Source organism: Pan troglodytes, chromosome 11, assembly GCF_028858775.2.
Source record: "Pan troglodytes isolate AG18354 chromosome 11, NHGRI_mPanTro3-v2.0_pri, whole genome shotgun sequence".
NCBI classification, from domain to species: Eukaryota; Metazoa; Chordata; class Mammalia; order Primates; family Hominidae; genus Pan; species Pan troglodytes.
In genome coordinates this window covers 6725185-6747721 of record NC_072409.2, presented here as the reverse complement: position 1 = coordinate 6747721, position 22537 = coordinate 6725185, and the positions used below count along the sequence as shown (strand labels likewise).

General features: G+C 47.4%; 1 protein-coding gene across 5 annotated transcripts in view; it reads right to left on the bottom strand.

Annotated features, from left to right (window-relative positions):
- RAPGEF1 (Rap guanine nucleotide exchange factor 1) overlaps window positions 1-22537 on the bottom strand; it is a 162239-nt gene that overhangs the window by 133904 nt on the left and 5798 nt on the right. The gene's annotated exons all lie outside the window — the stretch shown is intronic.

The window sequence follows — 22537 nt, the reverse complement described above, 5'->3', positions numbered from 1 at the left end:
GGATGGTACAAAATGGGAGCAAGTATAGAACCGGAGAAAAATTTGGGACAACATTCCAAAAAAGACCCACAGAACCAGAGAGACCAAGTTTAAGAGGCACTTAATGCTCTGTTAAGTTTCTGGGCGCAGTGGGCCACTGTGTTACACCAGGCCCTTCCTTTCTGAAGGAAGGGGAAATAATCTTTCCAATTTATGCAAAACAGACAAAAACCAAAATCCAAATCTCTACAAGATCTTAAGTCCTCATAATTGATCTACCAATACAGAGATCATTTTTGCAAAATCACGGCCTGAGAGTCCAAACTTGGCAAAGCAAATGGCATGTGTCTGTCGCACCGTCTCCAATGAGGTGGCAGGAAAGAGCATGGGTGCGGAGGCTCCCTGTTTCCCTCACAGAGCCCGCAAGCTCCTCCCCAGATTAAACTGCAGCCACAAACTGGAATAAAGCACAGGGAACCCCCACCACGCGAGAGGGGTCCAGTGAAAACTAACAGTTGCACAGCAGAATACCTGGCACACAGTAGGTGCTTAATAACTCTCTGTTGAATAAATGGGTGGATAGGTGACAGAATAAACCAATGAGAATTATCTCCAACATACACACACTGATTGTCCCCACCCCCTGGAATGCGTTAACCAGAGTTTCTAATCCATAAACAAACTCTCCTCTCCTAGCAAGAGTCAGAGGGTATGGGCGGCTGGGGCGCTGTTTCCTCCACTTCCCCACTCCTTAGCTCAGGCCACTCTGGGCCCTGGAATTTCTTCCCTATCAGGAGTGCGAAGCCCCTGAAGTCAGGAGCCGTGTCTGGGGCAGCTCCTCCTGGCGCCTGTGCACACAGACAACAATGGGTCACAGTTACAGAACCTGGGCTCAGGTGTGCCCTCTCTCGTTTCTCAGCTGGGGGCCAACACATTCGTAACTGTGTTTCCATGAAAAAACGCATCCTAGGTTCCAAACAACTAATATACTGATGAACCTTTAGAATGAACTGGACATTTTTCCTTGAGAGAACAGCTTTGAAATGAGGACCCTGTGGTCCAACCACTTCTCAATCATGGCTCCCCCAAAATAACTCCAATGTGAACTGTTCAGGGGTACGGGGAGGGGGAGAGCAACAGAATAACCTAATCTTAAGAATTCCTCTCTAATCCCCAGCTCAGAAATCGTCTTTTACAGTTGTCCCCTCTGCAGTGTCCCAGACTAAGCAAACAAACAAAAAAACATAGAGCCATCCCCAAAGACCAATATGCTTGCAATCCAAGATGGGCAAGCGACCCATCTCCGGTCCACATTTCAGGGAGACAACACAAAATTTTTTTGATTCTTCACGAATGGGAAGAATCAAAAGTGAACTGTTACCAGAAGCAGAAGGCTGACTGCACAGCCACTGTGATGAGTTTCCAAGCCTTGCACAAATACGCCGAGAACGCTGTGGCTGTACGAACTGCCTTCAATCAGACCCGACCTGGCCATGTGTTATCAAGGTCACTCCTTCAGGTATGACTACTCCAAGCCTCAAATCTCTGTAAAACCCAAGGATACCCACAAGATCATCTGCTCCAGCAACTCCCTTCCCCATTTCACAGATTCCTCAGAGAGGGGCAGGTATCAACGCTAGGCATTTAGTTGGAGGGCTGCATCCAGCCCCCAAATCTTTATCCTTGGCTAGGAAAACCTCTGCTACCCATTTCCTCATGACCAGAGGAGGCAGGAGGGCAGTGTGAAGGAATTGGCTTTGAAGGCCAGCTGGCCTGGTTTGAATCTATGGGGGCACTTCCTAGCTGAACAACTTTGGGATAGAAACTAAACCTCTCCACACCTTGTATTTTCACATACGTTCATGTGTACCATTATGCTGTCTACTTCATGGGTAGTTTAAAGGTTAAATAAGAATTCAGACTTGGGAGGCTGAGGTGGGAGGTTGAGGCAGGAGAATCATTTGAGCCCAGGAGGTCAAGACTGCAGTGATTTGTGATCACACCTCTGCACTCCAGTCTGGGCCACAGAGCAAGACCCCATCTCTAAAAAACTAAAATAAAATAAAGATGTTTAAAATTTGTTGGTACACAGCAGACACTCAATGAGAATAGCTACTGTCACTGTTTTTATTATTATTACCTATAAATCTCCAAGCTTTAGATACAATACATTGAAAAAAATTATTTACCCTCACTAGGAATTTTCTCCATATCAGAGTAAGATCCACTGCAATATTCTAGTAAATAATCATTCTCTTAGTATAATTAAAATAAAATTTATCTTACAAACATCTGTACCTCAGGAATAATTTTTTTTTTTTTTTAAGAGACAGGGTCTCCCTATATTGCCCAGGTGGCCTCAAACTCCTAGGCTCAAGTGATCCTCCTGCCTCAGCCTCCCGAGATATTTTGATTGTGGAACATGACATAAGCCAGAGGGGTAATATTGTGGCCACTGAAGTAGGAAACATTTTAAGGAGTGCCTGTCCCTACACGCAAGACGCTGTTGGCTCCAGACGAACTCTGAGTCAGGATCCTGCAAGGCGGTGCTCACTTCTTGAAGGAGATTTTTTTTTTTTTTTTTTAGATAGAAATGGCTCAGAAGGGAAGGGCTCGTGGATCCCTGTAATGTGCACACTCACCCACCCAGAACCAAAGAAACAGAGGCTGGGCTCTCAGGCGGGTACCCAGTAGCTCACACAAAGCTTTGTGTATGGAATTTGTCTGCTGGGAGGAAAGTCTGATGTTGGTCACTTCCCTCCTGGAGAAAAATACAACAATACGAGGAAGCGCCAAGCACTGTGGGAATGTTCCAAGTGCGAGTTCCAGCTCAGCCCAGAATATAAACAAAGGCGATGACCAGCCTGGAGGTCAGGCCCAGCAAAGCACTGAGGCAGAAAGTCTGGGAGGCACTCTTCTGTCTTCTGGGGTCCTCTAGACTCTGCCTTTTTTTTTTTTTTTTTTGAGACAGTCGCCCTCTGTTGTCCAGGTTGGAGTGCAGTGGTGCAATCACAGCTCACTGCAGCCTCCAACTGCTGGGCTCAAGCAATCCTCCTGTCTCAGCCTCCTGACTAGCTGGGACTATACGCACTTGCCACCATGCCTGGCTAATTATTAAAATTATTTTTTGTAGAGATAGCATCTTGCTTGGTTGCCAGGCTGGTCTCAAACTCATGGCCTCAGGTGATCCTCGAGCCTCAGCCTCCCAAAGTGCTGGAATTATAGGCATGAGCCACCGAGTCTGGCCTAGACTGCTTTGAAGTAACTTTCCTGTCCAGGCCTGGAGGAAATCATTGAAGGCAAAGGCCACCATGTGTCGAATGTCATAGGAAATACAAGCTCAGGGACTCTCTTATGACACATCTGCAAACTTATAGATCAGTCTCAGAATGTCATAGCTGGAGGGGCCTCAGAGATTTACTCAACAAATACCAACACGGAGCTTGGGGAGGGTCGGATAACATGCACCAAGAATCACTTAGTTATCCCAGTGATCAGTGCTAAATTCAGGGTGGGGGACGCATGTCTAGCAGGGCGACCTAATCTAAGCTGGAAGTCAGGGAAGGGTGAGACTTGAAGGATGAGGAGAGCTGGACCAGGCAAAGGGGCAGTGTGTATGAAAGCCCTGTGTAGCTGGAGGTATGTGCCCAGGGGAAGGCCGGGGGTCAGATGGGACAGGGCCTTATAGATCCAGGGCTTTGTCTCATGGGCTTTGGGGGTTCCTAAGGTGCCGGCAAACCACATGTTCATTCTTCTGGGAAGAGAGGTCTATGGCTTTCACCAAAGTCTTAAGGAGTTTCAAGAGGTTAAGAATGGCCAGGCACGGTGGCTCACGTCTGTACTTAGGATCCCAGCACTTTGGGAGGCCAAGGTGGGCAGATCACAAGGTCAGGAGATAGAGACCATCCTGGCCAAGATGGTGAAACCCCATCTCTACTGAAAATACAAAAATTACCTGAGCATGGTGGTGAGCACCTGTACTCCCAAGCTACTCGGGAGGCTGAGGCAGAAGAATCACTTGAACCCGGGAGGTGGAGGTTGCAGTGAGTGGAGATTGCACCACTGCACTCCAGCCTGGTGACAGAGTGAGACTCCCTCTCAAAAAAAAAAAAAAAAAAGAGGTTAAGAACTACTGATCTAGCCCAACTCATTACAATAAAATGGAGAAACTGAGGTCCAGAGAAAAAAGACCTTTCACAGGAGGCTAGAGGCCCCAAGTCACTGACTCCCATTGCAGTGCTCTCCCACAGCTAGCCTGCCGACCTACGTCTGCAGGGGATGTGTCAACAACTACATATGCTGGCTCCCATCCCACTGGCCACTGCTGCTGGATCCCACACGAGGCTGCTTCTATCCAGGCAGGCCTAGAAGGACAATCTACAGAAATGAACTGCAAAGTCACCAGCCCATCTTTCTTGTGCAACCTAATCTGCAAAACACAGGGGCTCAGAACCTGTCCCTTGCTTCAGATTTCAAGGACCCCCCCAATGAGACAGTTTCTGGCTTTTCAAGAAGCTTCATGGATGAGGCTGGTTCACTGAAGGGCAATCAGGGCTCAGCATCCAGCCTTCTGAAGAAGCTGTTTACTTGTTGTTCTTTACAAAGTCAGGACTTGGCCAGGAACTAAACGTAGCCCTCAGTATGGGAAAGGGAGAAATTTGGAAGACTTGGGGGAAAGTCTAAATATGTAAGGAGAATGCTTCTTAAACCCCTGATGTGGCCAGGCACTGTGGCTCATGCCTGTAATCCCAGCACTTTGGGAGGCAGAGGTGGGTTGATTACTTGAGCCCAGGAGTTTGAGACCTGCCTGGGCAACATGGCAAAACCCTGTCTCTACAAAAAAAGGAAAAACATAATTAGCTAAGCATTGTGGTATGTGTGTCTGTAGTCACAGCTACTCGGGGGGCTGAGGTGAGAGAATGGCTTGAGCCTGCGAGGCAGAGGTTGCAGTGAGCCAAGATCGCGCCATTGCACTCCAGCCCGGGTGACAGAGGCAGACCCTGTCTCAAAAAAATAAAATAATAAAAACCCCTCGATGCTTCCTGTAATACTAAAGGTAGAAGTCCTAAGTACGTAGATTGGCATTCAAGGCCTTTTGGAGTCTGGCCCCAAATTACCTTTCCCACCTTCATCTCCCACTTCCTCACACGGCGACTGGACACTGTGCATAGCCCTGCACCTGCCTGCCTGCACTGTAGCTCCTGTCCCTCCTTTCCAGCCAGTCAAAGGAAACCTCACAGCCAACATCCAGTGGACTCTCAAAGATCAGTGTTGAGGGTCCCACAGCCTCTGCTTCACTTGGACCATGGCAGTATTGGAAGGGGTAATGCCCGCACTGGGGAAGACTCCGGCCCCTCTCCTGGCCAGCCCGCTGACCTCAGCCTCCAGGCTGTGATGCCTCTGCCCTTTACAACTCCCCGCCTCCAGATAAACTTGACAGAGCCACTCACTGCTGATGGCCCTCTGCACTGAGCTGCACGAGGGTGAACACGGTCACAGCCTGCACTCTGGCTGTGCTCCTCAAGCTTGTAAAAATGCACCCGTCTCCCTTAAGAGGTCTGGAGTCCATACACAATGGGTACTCACTATCCATTGAACAAAAATTAGTGAGCGTCAGCTATGTGCCAGGCACCATTCTGGGCTCTGGTGAAATAGCAGCCGACAGGGAGCTTACCTCCCAATGAGGGAAAAAATCATAAAAAAGCAGCAAATAGGCCAGGCACGGTGGCTCACACCTGTAATCCTAGCACTCTGGGAGGCCAAGGCAGGCAGATTGCCTGAGCTCAGGAGTTCAAGATCAGTCTTGGCAACATGGTCCCTGTCTCTATTAAAAACACAAGATATTAGCGAGGCATGGTGGTGCATGCCTGTAATCCCAGCTACCGGGGAGGCTGAGGCAGGAGAATCGCTTGAACCCAAGAGGCTGCAGTGAGCCAAGACTGCACCACTGCACTCCAGCCTGGGCAACAGAGTGAGACTGTCTCAAAAAAAAAAAAAAAAAAAAAAAACAAAGGCTACATTTAAAGGGGGAAAAAGAGCGGGGGGTGAGGGACAGAAAGTGATGCGCACCCTATCTGTTATTCTGGGCCCAGTGGTTAGGGCTGACCTCTCTGGGTGGCATCTGAACAAAGATGTGAGGCAGCTAGGGATAGGGAGCAAAGGACACAGGAAGAGGAACTCATGTTTGCCCAGTTCTTCCAATCGAGTACTCCCCAGCATGAACTCACCAAAACCCTACCGCAGGATCCATCTTATCAATGAGAAACTGATTTTTAAAAGGAAATGGGTGAGCAACTTTTCCCAAGATCACATGATCAGCAAACGGTGGCACCAGCAGCCTTTAAACCGTGGCTCCTGTCCATGGCTTCTCAGCAGGTGCCCTACAATATCTGGGGAATGAATGTTCCAGTAAGAGAACGGCAAGTGCCAAGGCTCTGAGGGAAAGGAACACCTGGAAGAAGAGCACAAAAGCCAGTGTGGCTGGGACACAGCGACGGGGAGAGGGGTGTCAGGGAGTGAGTTAAGGGCCAGAGTCCAGGGCGCACACAGGCCACATCGAGGACCTCGGATCTCTTCACATGTGTGGGGAAGCCCCAGGCAATCATAAAGAGGATCCATGTGATCCAGTTCACACTCTGGATGTGAAATGCAGAATGAATGGCTGTGAGTTGGGAGAAGAAACCAAGAAGCCGGTTAGGAAGGCATGGGGCAGTCCAGGGAGAAACGGCGGTGGCCTGGAGTAAGGGGTCAGCAGAGGAGGTACTAAGAAGGACCAGTCAGGATTTATTGGAGTAAATCGTAGGGGTTTACCGAGGGACTGGATGTGCACTGGGAGAGAGGAGGCAAGGACACCCTCATTGTTTTCTCATCTCATCCAAACCAAGATTTCTAAGCCTGAACAATCGGATCAAAAATGGCATTATTTACTGTGATAGGGGAACCCAAGGTGAGTTACCAGGCAGAGAGTGAAGGGGAGAACCAAGAGTTCTGGTTCAGGTGCATAATGTCCTAAAGAGGGGCTGGAAACATGCATTTGAGAAGGACCAGTGTTTAGCTAGCTGGCTTAGTGCCACGGGACTAGGCTGCCTGTTCCCAAATGGCAATTCAGGAGACAGAAGAGCCCAAAACAGAAGGCTGAGATGAAACCCTTTACAGAGCACTTACACTTGATGCTGTAAAATTACTCATGTGAGTATTGCGTGACTTCAGATATAATTTAAACTTTAGAGGTTGTGGCTTTTTGTGTGTGTGTGTGTGTGAGACAGGGTCTCACCATGTTGCCTAGGCTGGACTTGAACTCCTGGGTTCAAGTGATCCTCCCACCTCAGCCACCAGAGTAGCTGGAACTACAGGCACATGCCACGGTGCTTGGCAAAATTTTAGTTTTCACGTTCTGGATGCTTAGTTTGTAAACGTCTTGCTTATCATGACTAATATGTCATCCAAATTAATCAGCTAATATCCCAAGGCACAATATACATTCAGAGTGAGATTCACCAAAGAGTTTTCTTCCCAACTGCTCAGCTTCTGGCCATCTCTTGTCAGGGCTCATTAGATCACTGTTGTTTTTCCCTCGCAATACTGCTGACAAGAAGCATGAACTGGAAGCAGAAGTGTCACCATTTTCTTGTTCACGTGTACTTATACTACTAGAAAAGTCTTCAGTCTGTGATGTCTTTTGGGGGCTATTATTAAGCTACTTCTCCATTTTATAAGGGTTTGTTTCAATACTGGGCAGCGGCTTCAACCTAGCTCTTCAACCCAGCTGGACAAGTCACATAAACCCTTCAGGGCTCTTTTTTTTTTTTTTTTTTTTGAGACAGAGTCTCACTCTGTCACCCGGAGAGATAGTAGTAGCTGATGTTCATTAGGCACTTAGCCCATGCAGTACCAGGCTCCTTTCTGTGTATTTTACTCTCGTGGTTGCATTAGATCCTCACGATAAGAGAAGGATACCGTTACTATTCTCATTCTACAGAGGAGGAAACTAAGACACAGAGCTTTTCTTTGAGATCTGAAAGAGTTAAGATTTGTACATAGTTGTACACCGAACTGGGGCAAAGTTAGGGGAATAGTTCATCTGACTATTGCCCACACAGCTATATTTTCTTCTTTTCTTTCTTTCTTTTTTTTTTTTTTTTTGAGACAAGAGTCTCACTCTGTCACCCAGGCTGAAGTACAGTGGCATGATCTCAGCTCACTGCAACCTCCCCCTTCTGGGTTCAAGCGATTCTCCTGCCTGAGCCTCCCGATTAGCTGGGACTACAGGCATGGGCCACCACACCCAGCTAATTTTTGTATTTTTAGTAGAGACAGGGTTTCATCATGTTGGCCAGGCTGGTCTCAAACTCCTGACCTCAGGTGATCCGCCCACCTTGGCCTCCCAAAGTGCTGGGATTACAGGCGTGAGCCACCGTGCCCAGCCTTGGGCCTCAGTTTTCTCATCTGTAAAATGAGGCCACTGTCACCTCCTTCCAGTGCTTTTGAGAGGATTAAATACACATAGCACAGCTCCTGGCGTTACTGCACAGGAATTCTTTGTTACGTCATCATCATCATCATTATTATTATTATAAGGGCAACCTTTTATCTTACAGGTAAGTCCCTATGACCCTTCCAATTCCTCTCCAGACTTTGAGTGGTGGTTCCAAAGATACCCCCCACCTCTACCAGCAGTGTCACCCAGGGAACTCGCTAGAGATGCTCATTCTCAGCCCAACCACAGACCTACTGAATCAGAAACCAGGCGCCAGAGCCCAGAAACCTCCAGGTGCTGACGTTTGAGAGCCACCGAACAGGCAGGCAGCATTCTGGGTACCCGGCAGGTCCTCAGGACAGCGACCACCTGGCCCCAGATGACCCTGTCAGCAACACCTGCCAACATCACAGGCTGCAAGTTATCAATTTGTCACAAACATCAAGCTTCTTACCTGTCTTTCTGGCTGTTTCCTTTAACCTCCTCCCACAGTATATCACTTGCATAAAAAATGAAACTTCTTAGAAAAATCCTATGCCTGTATCTTTTCCACAGCAACAGAAAAAAAAATCTCTGTCCAAGTTAACCAAGACAAGTGTCCCTATATAATTATTTTTCCAACTTTCTCTATAAAACTTAAATTGACAAAAATACTAATATCCTTTTTATCCATTCCAAAGAATAACAATTTGAGATTTGATGTGATTTTTACCTTAAGATAATGTGCTCTGGTTGTTATATGTACATGTTTATGTTTCTTGAACCAAACCATCCCAGATTTTGATGCTTCTAGGAGTGACTGGAACATGCCCAGTAGCAGATGCCCATGGGAGAACGGAGCCCCAGACAATCCCACCGACCCTCCCGCAGACTCCATGGACTTGACCTGCATTAGAACAGGCTGTGGACCTGAAGCAGTTCTCTCACTGCAAACCCAGACCCTCTCCAGTGCGAATTTGTGGAACGCGATAGATGTCAATGATTACTCCCTCAGTGTTTTCTCATCCAAATCAGGACACTTCGAAGGGGGTAGGGAGGACTCTGTTAATAATGATGCCAGGACAGCAGGCAGAAGCCGAGAAGTATGATCATCCCTCCATCTGTCACGCGCTCTGTCAGCACGGTGATCCTCAGGGTAATTTTCCTCTGGTGTCCGGATATCTAACTGAGAGGCTAGAAGAGAGGTGCATTGACAAGCAAAAATCCAGAGTCCAACCCTTCAGTCTAAGGCGAAGTCTCGTTTGGAGGGGTGTACTTGGACCCAGTCACAGCAAGCTCCACGAGGGCAGGAGACCTGACTTCTTTACCGGTGTTCCAGGCATCTATTGCCACCAACTGTATGGAATAGTCGCCGAAGAATTCAGCTCGAAGATGGGTCAGTGGCTTATACTGTATCTCCCTGATTCTAAGTCATTGACAGTTGGCCCTCTGTAGCCATGGGTTCTGCATCTGTGGATTCAACCAACCTCAGGAAAAAAAAAAATGGATGGTTGTGTCTGTAACTGAAACACGTACAGACTTTTTTCTTGTCAATATTCCCTAAGTAAGATGGTATAGCACCTATTTATATAGCATTTCCACTGTATTAGGTATTGTAAGTAATCTAGAGATAATTTAAAGCATATGGGAGGATGTGCATAGGTTATCTGCAAGTACTATGCCATTTTGCATCAGGGACTTGAGCATCTGTGGATTTTGGTATCCACTGGGGGTCCCAAAAATCAATCTCCCTTGGATACTGTAGTTTTTCACAGCTTCACTTTTGAAATCAAGGTGCGTTTTATAATCCACCTGCTAATGTATTTTCTCCTTTGTTTCCTGAGAAACATTAAATCGATAATGCCTTACATGTCTTACATGTGTTGGTGTCTTAGTGTCAAAAAAAAAAAACCCCAAGGTAATTGGTTATCACCCAGATTCATAGAGAGACGTGTTAATGATACTCGTGGGAACAGAGACCCTATCATGGCCATCTCCAGGTGGCGCTCCCACTCACACAGCGGTACCATGCCACCTAACAGGGCCTGCCAGGCTGGAAAATTCTTGGAGAGGGCCTTGATCTTGCTTTTGCCTAGATCGTCCTCTCTTTTCCCCTCCCCCAAGCCAGTGATACCTTCTCAAGAATGTGGCGATAGCCTGGAATCCTGCCAAACAGCTCTGGAGTAGGTGCCATCTGTGTTGTCAACTCAGAGAGAGTAAGTGCTGCTGATGGATCCAGGCAGAGCCCTCGGAGGGAAGCCAATGCAGAGCTTGAGAGTCTTTACTAATAGCCGACATGAGCCAAGCACTAACTACGCGCCAAGCTATATCACCACCAGGGGCTAGAGCTCAACTAGACATGTAGGCTCCCAGGGACTTCCATCGGCCCCTGATGGGAATGGGAGCTTGCCAGGGGACAGCAGGGGCCCAGTACAGCTGAAAGGCCCAGGTCCAAGATGACTGGGTCCCCATCCAGAGGTGCGGGATCTGCCCTGGATTAAAAGCTTCATGGGCTGGGCACGGTGGCTCCCACCTGTAATCCCAACACTTTGGGAGGCTGAGGCGGGAGGATTCCTTGAGCCCAGGAGTTTGAGGCTGCAGTGAGCCATGATCACACCACTGCACTCCAGCCTGGATAACAGAGCAAAACCCTATCTCTATTTAAAAAACAAAACAAACAAACAAACAAAAACAACGGGGCGGGGGGCAGGCATGGTGGCTCACGCCTGTAATCCCAGCACTTTGGGAGGCTGAGGCTGGCAGATCACTTGACATCAGGAGTTTGAGACCAGCCTGGCCAACATAGTGAAACCCTGTCTCTACTAAAAATATAACAGTTAGCCAGGTGTGGTGGTACATGCCTGTAGCCCCAGCTACTCAGGATGCTGAGGCAGGAGAATCACTTGAACCCAGCAGACGGAGGCTGCAGTGAGCCGAGATCACACCATTGCACTTCAGCCTGGGTGACAGAGCGAGACTCCGTCTCAAATAAATAAATAAATAAATAAATAAATAAAAATTTTAAAAAGATATTTAAGATTAAATTATGTAATTATATAAACATTGAAAAAACTGTGGTAAAGTACACATAACATTTGCCATCTTAATCATTTTAAAGTGATTACCACTTATTACCACTTCAGTGGTAATAAGTAACATTCATAATGTGCCATCACCACCAGCAGCCATCTCCATAACTTTTCTACCTTGCAAAACTGAAACAGTCCCCATTCCTCCCTCCATCCAGCCCCTGGCAGCCACCTCAGCGCCTTTTGGTTGCTATAATTTTGTCTAGTGTAGGCACCTCACGGTCTAGTGGAATCATATGGTACTTGTCTTTTTGTGACTAGCTTATTTTACTTAGCATAATGTCCTCAAGGTTCATCCACACTGGAACATGTCAGAACGTCCTTCCTTTTTAAGGCTGAATAATATTCCATGTATGAACAGCCCACGTTTTCTTTATCCATTCACCCATCAGTGGACACCTGGGTCACTTCCATCTTTTGGCTGTTGTGAATGATGCTGCTACAGAGATGGTGCACAAAGGTCTCCTCGAGTCCCTGCTTTCCCTTCTTTTGCGTACACACCCATAGGTATATACTTTGCTGGATCATGTGGTAGTTCTATTTTTAGCTTTTTGGCGAGCTGCCATACTGTTTTCCACAGTGGCTGCACCATTTTACAGTCCTGCCAACAGCGCACAAGTGTTCAGATTCCCCCACATCCTCCATAACACTTATTTTCTGTGGGGTGTTTTTGTTGTGGTGGCAGTGATTGTTGCTGTGGAAAGAGTTTGACTGCTTTATTATATTTTGCCATTAATATTTTATAAAAAGTAGTGAAAATGAGAAAATGGAATAGTTGATACCAGTGAAAAACACAGGTTTCATAAAATACTACTGCCGAGAGAAGACAGAGTTGAGTGGCCATGCCAAAGCTGTAGATCTTCATCCTCACTCAGGTAACTCATCGGACTGTGTGAGTGTCCGGCTGACAGTGTATTGTTAAGATACAGGCTTGATATTCAATTTTCAGACATGCTTTCAGGAAGGCCATATACACATACGAAGTAGCAGACTGCCCATAGGGTTCATGGGAAAAAAGTCCACTCGGCCGGGCACGGTGGCTCACGCCTGTAATCCCAGCACTTTGGGAGGCCGAGCAGGTGGATCACGAGGCCAGGAGATTGAGACCATCCTGGCTAACACGGTGAAACCCTGTGTCTACTAAAAATACAAAAAATTAGCCGGGCGTGGTGGTGGGCGCCTGTAGTCCCAGCTACTCGGGAGGCTGAGGCAGAAGAATGGCGTGAACCCGGGGGGCGGAGCTTGCAGTGAGCCGAGATCACGCCACTGCACTCCAGCGACTGAGCAAGATTCCGTCTCAGAAAAAAAAAAAGTCCACTCCTGTCCTAAAACACCAGGATTGTTATTTTCAGCATCCACGGCCTGGTAAATCCAAGGAAGGCTAAAGATGATTAAGGAACTTAGAAAGAAAGCCTATAGCAACTCTGATGGATGAAATGAGTTCTGACCAGCAATACTGAAATCTGCCACAGGAAATGTCAAGGTCCCCCCTAAAGATCTTGTGATTCTGTTCTCCCTTGTTGCAGAAAGACGGCCTCATCCTCCCAAGAGACACAGAGATATTGGCAAACCCTGTTTAAAAACAGCAGCCACAGTCTGTTAATTCCATCTGCCTTGTGCTTACCCATTTATCATAAAGGATATTACAAAGGACACAGATGAAGAGCTGTACTGGGCAGGGCCTGTGAGAAGGGGCACGGAGCCTCCACATCCTCCCCAGCTGTGCTACCTGTTCAGCTATCTGCAAGCTCTATTTTCTGTGTTTTTGAAAACAGCCATCCTCATGGGTGTGAGCTGGTATCTCCCTGTGGTAGGTAGGTATGTACTTAGGTATGTATGTATGTATGTACGTATATATATGTATGTATGAATGAATGAGATGGGGGTCTCACTATTTTGCCCAGGCTGTAGTGCAGTGGCTGTTCACAGGTGTGATCCCAGGGCTGATCAGCACAGGAGTTTTGACCTGCTCCACTTCTACTCTGTGCCAGTTCACCCCTCGTTAAGCAACGTGGTAGTCCCAGAGGTTACCATATTGATGCTGAACTTAGTACAGACACCAGGTAGGCATGGTGCACTATAGCCCAGAACTCCTGGGCTCAAGCAATCCCCCTGCTTCAGTCCCCTACTTAGTCCCTAAGTAGCTGGGACTACAGGCGCACACCACCATGCTCAGCTAATTTTCTTTTTCGGGGTCTCACTCTGTCACCCAGGCCAGAGTGCAGCAGCGCTATCAGAGCTCACTGCAGTCTTGACCTTGCAGGCTAAAGCAATCCTCCCACTTCAGCCTTCTGAGTAGCTGGGACTACAGGCACGCACCACTGCACCCAGCTCTGTCTGCAGTTTTGATTTGCACTTCCCTAATGATCAGTGATGTTGAGCACATTTTGACGTGTTTATTAGCCATTTGTATATCTCCTTTGGAGAAATGCCTATTCAAGTCCTTTGCCCATTTAAAAATTGGGTTTTTTTTTTTTTTGAGACGGAGTCTCGCTCTGTCACCCAGGCTGGAGTGCAGTGGCGTGATCTCGGCTCACTGCAAGCTCCATCTCCCGGGTTCAAGCCATTCTCCTGCCTCAGCCTCCCGAGTAGCTGGGACTACAGGCGCGTGCCACCACGCCCAGCTAATTTTTTGTATTTTTTAGTAGAGATGGGGTTTCACCATGTTAGCCAGGATGGTCTCGATCTCCTGACCTCGTGATTCACCCGCCTCAGCCTCCCGAAGTGCTGGGATTACAGGTGTGAGCCACTGCACCCGGCCAAAATTGGGTTGTTTTTTGTTGGTCCTGTGCCATCTTTGTCTATTTCTAGCAAACAGACAGATAGTCAGCCAAGGTCAAATTCTCACGCAGATAAGCAGTTATTATGTCAATGCAATAGAATACTACTCGGCAATAAAAAGGAATGAACCAGTGATAAAAAGGACAACTTGACGAGTCTCAAAGTCAGTACAGAGTAAAAGGCCGATTATACACTTTAGGGTTGTACTTACATGGTATTCTGGAAAATGCAAATCTATAGGTATAGATAAAAAACAGATCAATGCTGGCCGGGCACAGTGGCTCACACCTGTAATCTCACCACTTTGGGAGGCTGAGGCGGGCAGATCACTTGAGGCCACGCATTCGAGACCAGCCTGGCTAACGTGGTGAAACCCGTCTCTCCTAAAAATACAAAAATTAGCCGGACGCGGTGGTGGATGCCTATAATCCCAGCTACTTGGGAGGCTGAAGCAGGAGAATCACCTGAGCCCACGAGGCAGAGGTTGCAGTGAGCTGAGACGGCACTGCTGCACTCCAGCCGGGGGGACAGAGCGAGACTCCATCTCAAGAAAAAAAAAAGAAAGGAAGCAGATCCATGCTGCCAGGGTGGGAGAAGGGTATGACTGCAAAGGGGTGGCAAGAAGGCTTTTTCACCTAGGGTGATGGAATTGGCCTGTATTCTGAATGTGGTAGTGGTTATGCAAATCTACACGTGTTAAAACGCACAAAACTTTATACCCCACTAGCCTGGCAAACATAGGGAGACCTGTCTCTACAAAAAAAATTTTTTTAAATGAAAAGGGTGTGGTGGTATGCACCTGTAGTCCCAGCTACTCAAGAGGCTGAAATCGAAAGACTCCTTGAGCTCAGGAGGTCGAGGCTGCTGTGAGCCACGATGGTACCATTGCACTCTAGCCTGGGTGACAGTGTGACCCCATCACAAATGAAAAACAAAAAATACAACTGTATATCCCCAAAACATCAATTTTACTATACATAATTTTTTTTAAACCTCACCCATAAGGGGAAGGTTCCTCCTTTTATCCATGCAGGCACTCCACCCAGCAGCTTACAAGCCCCATTTCACTAAATCCTTACCAAATTCTGGGAATGCATAATTACTGTTACTAGGGCTCAGATCTGACTGAACTAAGTCCTGATTGTTTCAGACAACAAAAATTCTATTTGATCTTTCCAAGACCCCAGGTATTTGCGAATTCTCACTTATCATATAGTAGTGGGAATTTACAGCTTGGCAGAAACATGTCCACACATAATGAATCTTTCTCCCTGGGGACAAGGTCCACAGAGTTTCCATCAGACTCCTGGGAGACCTATGATCTTAAAAAGCTCAGGAACCTCTGTTCCAGTTCAAGGCCCTCAAATTATAGAGTGGGGTTCAGAAGCCCAGGAAGGAATCCTGGCTTGCCCCAGAGGACATGGTGTGTCTGTGGCAGTGCTAAGCTGGTTCCCTCTTCATCGCCCAAAGATGCCACAGGTCCAGGCATTTCTGGTGATCATGACTCACACGCTCCCCATGACTTTAGCCTACAGAATTTCCTCAGCAGTACGTGCATTTCTCCTGCCAAGCTGAGGCCAGGGAACTCCGCACCCCTGCAGCACGGGCAGTCCCTAGCCCGAGTCCCTGTAATCCAGGTCCCTAGCCCAATTCTCACTTGTCAAATATAAAAGCTTCATTCTACAACCTTGCATATTTAGGGTAATTAATAGAGAAAGCTCCTCATGAACAGAAAAAAACAAGGACAGATCATGCAGAAAAGCATGCTTTTGATCTATGCCTTTGGTCTTCTGATGAGCTCAGAGAATTAATATTTGTAAGGCACTCTTGACAAGCTGAGGCAGAAGCACAAATTAGTGTGGTTATGCTAATTGAGAGGTTCTGTAGCTCCAGGACCAAATGATTACAGAAAGTGAAAAGGGTTGACTGGGCTTTGGTCTCTCTGCAAATAGCACTGTGCTTCATGCTAGCTGCACTGACAAATTTGCAAGGAGACTACACACATTTACTTTCACATACCCGAAATTCCCAGTGGAGCAGGGGTTAAGGAAGACTCAGAATACCAAAACAGCATTTCTGAATTTATCTTTACTGTGAAAGTTAATCAAGAAAGAAAAATAAAGGGTATGAAATCCCCCTTCTTGCAGTGCTCAATGCAATTTGTAAGTTACTTTGTACACGAGGACCTTGAATGTCTTGTGGTTTTTAACTGTCACAAACGCAGCACTCTGTAGATCATTTCACCTCCAGAGCTGAACGAAGATGATTTAATTAATCCCCGAAAGTCACCCCGCAAGGAGAAACTGGGGAGGTGTCCTTTGAGACAGGGCAAAAAATATACCTGTTGGTGTATCAGCCCTGCTGTGGCTCTGACATATACCAGAGCCTGCAAGCACAGGCCCATTCCTTCCAGACAGACTCAAATTAAAATCAGGGCCTCCTGGTCTGCCTGCATGCACTGGGATATGTGTAGCTGAAATGAATTGCCCTCTACTCTTCCTACGAGTGATCACTTCAAAAGTTTATTACTTAATTGTAAAAACCTACTCCCTGGACTTCAGCTTTCTTAGAGAGAGAAAGAGAAAGAACAAACCAGCCTAAAAGGAAATACCTCAATAGTCAGGGACCTCCCCTTCTCTGTGAGTGCTGAGGTTTGAATTTTAGTTACCAGATTACCATTTTTAAAGAAATGGTCACTTTAGAGTAGAAGGCGACCTGAAGTAAGAACAAAAGCTAAGGTTTATCGAGCACTTCTTATGTGTCCAGACTCTGATTAAATGCTTTATGTACATCATCTCGTTTAATTCTCCCTCAATACCATAAGGTAGGTACTGTTAGGATTTTCTCCATTTTACAGATAAGGAAAACTGAGAGTTAGAGACAAGACAGAGTGACACGCCCAAGATCCCACAACAATGACACAGGAGGGCTGGTATCTAAAGCCACAGCTAGAGGACCTGAAGCACATGCTCTCAGACACTGTTCTGTACTGGCTCACTGCACAGATGGAAAGACAGGGTTGGGGAGGGGCACTGATCCAGTGCATCAGTGCAGGCCCAGGGGCCATGAGGCAGGTCTCCCACCTCTCAGCTCAGGCTCATGCTGCCTCTAACACGGATGAGGGTGTGAGAGCCAAGATCAAAAGTCTCCTGTACACAACGCAGGTGGTGGCTGACTGTCAGTTCCCCAAGGGCACTGACGCCTCAGCCCTCTCAGTACCCTCTCCTCCCCTGGCAGGCTGCTTGACACTCAGTGACAGCCAGTGGTGGGTGGGTGGGTGGGTGGAACTACTTTAACTCGTAAGGGCCACTTCCTACCGTTGTGCCATCTGTGAAAGGTTTCTCCAAAGCAGATTCTCATGCAATATTTTCAGCAAATGTACTTTTTAAGCCACTTCAATAATGGAGAAACCAGGGGCTTCTTCATAAATCTGTAGGCAAATGTGGTGCCACCTTAACAGTCCTACAGAGAGGCTGGAAAGCCCCGGGGGAACCCCAGAGTACATTCCAACCCAAGGCAGTGGTGGTGCCGGCAAGTCAGCCCTAGACCCCAGGAAGGGGAGAGAAGTGAAACTCCAGTTCTCAGCAATACACAACCCACCCCTGGCGAGTCACTTCCCTCTTGCTGCCTCCCTTTCCTCAACTGTCAAATGGGCACAATACCTGCCATTGCTGACTCTTTATAAGAACAGAATTAATTAAATCACACACACACATCTGAAGGTAAAGCTCCTAGCATCGTTCCTGGCACACAGGAAATAATAAATGTGAGCTGCCATCATCCTCATCTGGGAAAAATCTTGGGCAACTGCATACTTATGATAAGAAACAAATTGGCTGGGCGCAGTGGCTCACGCCTGTAATCCCAGCACTTTGGGAGGCCGAGGCGGGCAGATCACGAGGTCAGGAGATCGAGACCATCCTGGCTAACATGGTGAAACCCCGTTTCTACTAAAAATACAAAAAATTAGCCAGGCGAAGTGGTGGGCACCTGTAGTCCCAGCTACTCAGGAGGCTGAGGCAGGAGAATGGCGTGAACCCGGGAGGTGGAGCTTGCAGTGAGCCAAGACTGCATCACTGCACTCCAGCCTAGGCAACAGAGCGAGACTCCCTCTCAAAAAAAAAAAAAAAAAAAGAAACAAATTAACAAAGCCCAAAACAACAAAGAAACTAATGTGTACAAAAATGTTTCAAAAGCTATTTTGATGATTAGTTAAGTGCTGTCCAACATTTACTGCCATTAAAAATCATCAACAAAACAAGCCTCAATAAGTCCACCCCACATACTACAGTCTAGACTCCCAAAGAACCAGCCTTAGGGCTGGGAGGTGGCTCACGCCTGTAATCCCAGCACTTTGGGAGGCTGAGGCGGCGGATCACAAGGTCAGGAGTTCAAGACCAGCCTGGCCAAAGAGACCAGCCTGGTCAACATGGTGAAACCCCATCTCTACTAAAAATACAAAAATTAGCCGGGCGTGGTGGCAGGCGCCTGTCATCCCAGCTACTTGGGAGGCTGAGGCAGAAGAATTGCTTGAACCTGGGAGGGGGAGGTTGCAGTGAGCCGAGATCACCCCATTGCACTCCAGCCTGGGCAACAGCAGAGTGAGACTCCATCTCAAAAAAAAAAAAAAAAGAAGAAGAAGAAGAACCAGCATTAGAAAGGGCTCTGGGGTGGGTTTATCCACCCTACCAAATTACAACAAAGGCACCTGAGGCTCAGGAGATTAAGCAATTTGCCCACGGTCACCCAGCCAGAAGCAAGGCTTCTGCAGCCCCCTGTGAGCTCCAGCAGGACAGTCAGGAGGAGAGCTGTCTTCTGAAGGAACCCTCAGGATGATGGGGTGTCCTGTTAGTGCAGCAGCTGCCTCTGTGGCAGAGGGGTCCCTGGAAACACGAAGGCTCATTTTCACCCAAGTCACACAGCCAAGAGAATAATATCAGAATCAATAAAAATATAGATGCATGGGGAATAGTCAGATGGGCTTTAGTCCTAACTTTGCCCCAACTCAGTATATGACTATGTGCAAATGTTAACTCTTTCAGGTCTCAAAGAAAAGCTCTGTGTCTTAGTCTCCTCGTCTGTAGGATGAGAACAGTTAACAGTACCTTTCTCCTATTGTAAGGATTAAATGCAACCACAAGTGTAAAATATACAGAAGCGAGCCTGGTACAGCACGTGGTAAGTGCCTAATGAACATCAGCTACTACTATTATTTGTATTTATTATTGAAAGGAGGGGTTGAGAGTAGCCAATTCCATGACTCATGAACAATCATCCATCTATTTATTCAGAACCATCACTTGAAGGAGGATGGGCGCATGTGATAACCAGCAAATAAATACAACCACTGTTTCCAACCAGGGGTTTTGTTTGTTTGCTCATTTGGGGTCAGCTAAGTGGCTATTTAACACGGTCACATTCCACTGGATGTCAGCTGTCCTCTCTTCTCATTCCATGTCCTTCCTTCTCTCAGTTACTGTCAGTGTCACACTCCTGCTCCGTTTTTAACAATACAGTGTGTGGCTGGGAGTCGCATCTGTCAGGTCCACATCAGTGGCACAAATTTTAAAAGCTATAGAGCAAATGCCTGAAATCCGCCCCTCTGAACCCAGCCCTGGGAAAACCACACAGCATCCTGTGCTCAGTGCTCCATTTCTACGCTTTAAAAGCACTGCAGAATCGCCTGATCACAAAACTTAATATGCAGTAAAGTCACTGTGTGGTTTGGGCAAGCCAGTGAAAAGCAAAGAGAAAGCTGCTGCTAAGGGACTATGGGGACAGAAGTCTAAGCTGTTACAGGAGTCGTGGTGTTCCGGGAAGCAGCAGTCCAGACTGCAGGGTGGGACTTGGGTTCAGAGAATTGTCACCTGTCTTTCAAACTACAGCCTGGGAGAAGAAAGTGGGAGAAAGGAATTGTGACCAGCAGACAGCAGATTTCTAATAAATTCAGATGAACCTCCCCCCTGTACCTTAGCTCACAGAGGAGGGGGAAGTAGCAAGAAAAGACTGCCCGTGCCTCTTGACAAAGAAGGAAGGGGGTGCCAGAGGCACACCAACAGCCTGCACCCCAGCCCTAGACAGCACATGCCGCACAGTCATCCTGGGAAAAGAGAGTAATGCTGCAGGAAGCCAGTCCTAAATCACATTCAAAGGCCAACTGAAAAAAAAAAAATAACAAGTAGGGACAGGGATTCCTGGGATGGTGCTCATTATGGGTGTCAGGCTGAGTAGAGCTGGCACAGGCCTTGGTTTGTAAACACAGGGCAGAACGAGCATTGCCTAAGAGTGCTTTGCTCCTGCACATCCCAAAGAACCAGGCAGTCACTACAAGTGGAAGCTCAAAGAACATGCACTCAAGTGGAAGCTCAAAGAACGCGCACTCAAGTGGAAGCTCAAAGAACGTGCACTGACCAATGGATGCGGCATCAGAACCGAGTGGCGGCTCAGCCTTCACGGTGTCCTGGCGTTCTCCCAACGGTATTCTGGGAATTTGATCCTAACCTCATCATTAGTGTTCAGAGGACTACAGGAAAACACAGAACCCCCAACTAACTGCACACCACTGATCAGATATTGGTCCTACTAATGTACCAAGAAACATCCTAATTGGCAATTTGAAACCACAATAAGCTACGTCTAAAGATAATTTGAGACTTGGAACCAGAAACTAAAATTCATTCTATGATAATATTAACTAAATTCACTCATTCTTTTAGTAAGTATTTACTGAGCACCTATTGCGTTCAAGGCACCGTAATGGCACCGCAGTGGTAGACACAGTCCCTCATGGAGCTAATCATCTGTTTAACATTTCACTTGTTGATTTTTTAACTTGCAGAAAGGAAACTGGGGCTTTGATTTTGAATGAGTGAAACATCATTCTACTCAAGCATTGATCTGGGGCATTTCCATGGAATTTACTATATGTTAGAGGAAGAGAAGGCACAAAGAGCCCAGAGGAAGTTGATTTTGGTAGAGGCAGCTGTGAGAGCATCGAGGAAGTGGGTTTTCACATTGTGTTTGGGGTGGAGGGTCCAAGGAGGAGCCTCGGCCACAGCTAAGCAGGAAGGACTGCATTCAAAGAGGCTTCCCCATTAGTGGTTACCTAATGGCCTTCTTATGTATAAAAAAGGGCCTGCAGTCACGCATGCGGGGCTTCAAACCTAGATGACGGGTTGATAGGTGCAGCAAACCGCCACGGCACATGTATACCTATGTAACAAACCTGAACGTTCAGCACATGTATTCCAGAACTTAAAATTTAAAAAAGCCGGGGCGGGGGGCGGGGAGCGGGGTTGGCGGGGGCAGTGGCTACAGCTAAAAACACAAACAGAGGAGCGCTCCTTTTGAGTCCCACTCCTTCCTGGCACTGATGGGGAAAATAAGCCCCAGGAAAGGGTAAGAATCACCCAAGGACACATTAAGATGTTCTCAAACAGATGACCAGAAACTAAGATGACTGGCCTGCTGGATGACAGATCCCTTAATAATTCACAAACGGTGGGTTTTATTTATTTACTCATAAAACAGCCTTTGGGGCAAGACGGGTGACGGGTCAGAGGAACACCTGTCCTGGCGGCGAGGCAGCCGCGGGGTGGGGCAGGCGGTGGGTTGTCAGACCTCTCCTCTTTCCAGAGCGTGATCTTATCCTGGCCACGGGGAACACGCTCAGCTGGCCTGAGTTAAGACCCAGCCTGGCACTCAAGGCAATCTCCAATCCGGGCTACTTTGGGAGACATTTTTCTGCAAGCTCACACATGACTCATCTCTACAGACCTCCTATAAGGTCTCTTGGCTACAAGGAATCCCATTCAAACCGCCTCTGCCAACAGCTGCTCTGGAGACCAGGAAACATTTGGGGTTGCTGTGGTTGATTTTTCTAAAAACACACTTAGCTGGCATTAGTGCTATTTCTTATCTCTCTACAGCACTGTTAATGTGATTAGTATTACGAGTATCAGACGCAGTCTAAAGACTGTAGTGAGCCTCCCTTAATTTCACTGGTAGATCTTTTTTTTCAAAGATCAGAAAAGAGATTGAGAAGCCTGAAGAATTAAGACGGAAAGCTGTGTCCCCAGCAACCAGGGAGGCTCTAACCAGTGCTCTATAAAGGCAAGAAAGGGGGCTGGTTCCCCATTCCACTTCTCCAGGGCATGACCTTGGGCAAGCAACCAAATTTCCCTGGGCCTTAGCTGCCCTGAGGGGCAAAAGAGGGATACTCCGCCCTGCCCTC